The sequence below is a fragment of the Myotis davidii genome, unplaced genomic scaffold (assembly GCF_000327345.1).
Source record: "Myotis davidii unplaced genomic scaffold, ASM32734v1 scaffold217, whole genome shotgun sequence".
NCBI lineage: Eukaryota > Metazoa > Chordata > Mammalia > Chiroptera > Vespertilionidae > Myotis > Myotis davidii.
The window spans coordinates 505653-506040 of NW_006290034.1; the positions used below are offsets into that span (position 1 = coordinate 505653).

The 388-nt window shown below is 67.3% G+C and overlaps 1 protein-coding gene across 5 annotated transcripts in view; it reads left to right on the forward strand.

The window, feature by feature from the left end:
* LOC102751799 (transmembrane protein 56) overlaps positions 1-388 on the forward strand; it is a 41210-nt gene that overhangs the window by 21116 nt on the left and 19706 nt on the right. The gene's annotated exons all lie outside the window — the stretch shown is intronic.

Genomic DNA, 388 nt, shown 5'->3' on the forward strand with positions numbered 1-388 from the left:
GGGAGCCGCTGGGGGCGCGGGGGAGCATGGGGAGCTGCCTGCACCCACCCATCGGTGGGTCTCATCTTGTGTTGGGGGGCAGGACCCACAGTCCTGAAAGGCCACTGGCCAGGCGGATGGGAAAGGGGACTTCCCGGCCGTTCTCCCCCCTTCGAACCAAGGGGCCGTGTGCAGGGAGCACCTCTCGCTGGAGAGCAGGTCCCAGAGCAGCCGGTCAGATAGCAGAGCCGCCCACCGGGCGCTGAGCGAGGCTGTCGACTTCGCTCCGAGGAGATCGTGGGAAGCTGAGGCAGAGTGCGGCTTCCAAAGGCCTTTCGCTGAGCAGTCACGTCGGAAGCGGCTGCTGGCTCACCGGACTGGGGAAGGGTCCTCATCGCGGCTCCTGAGA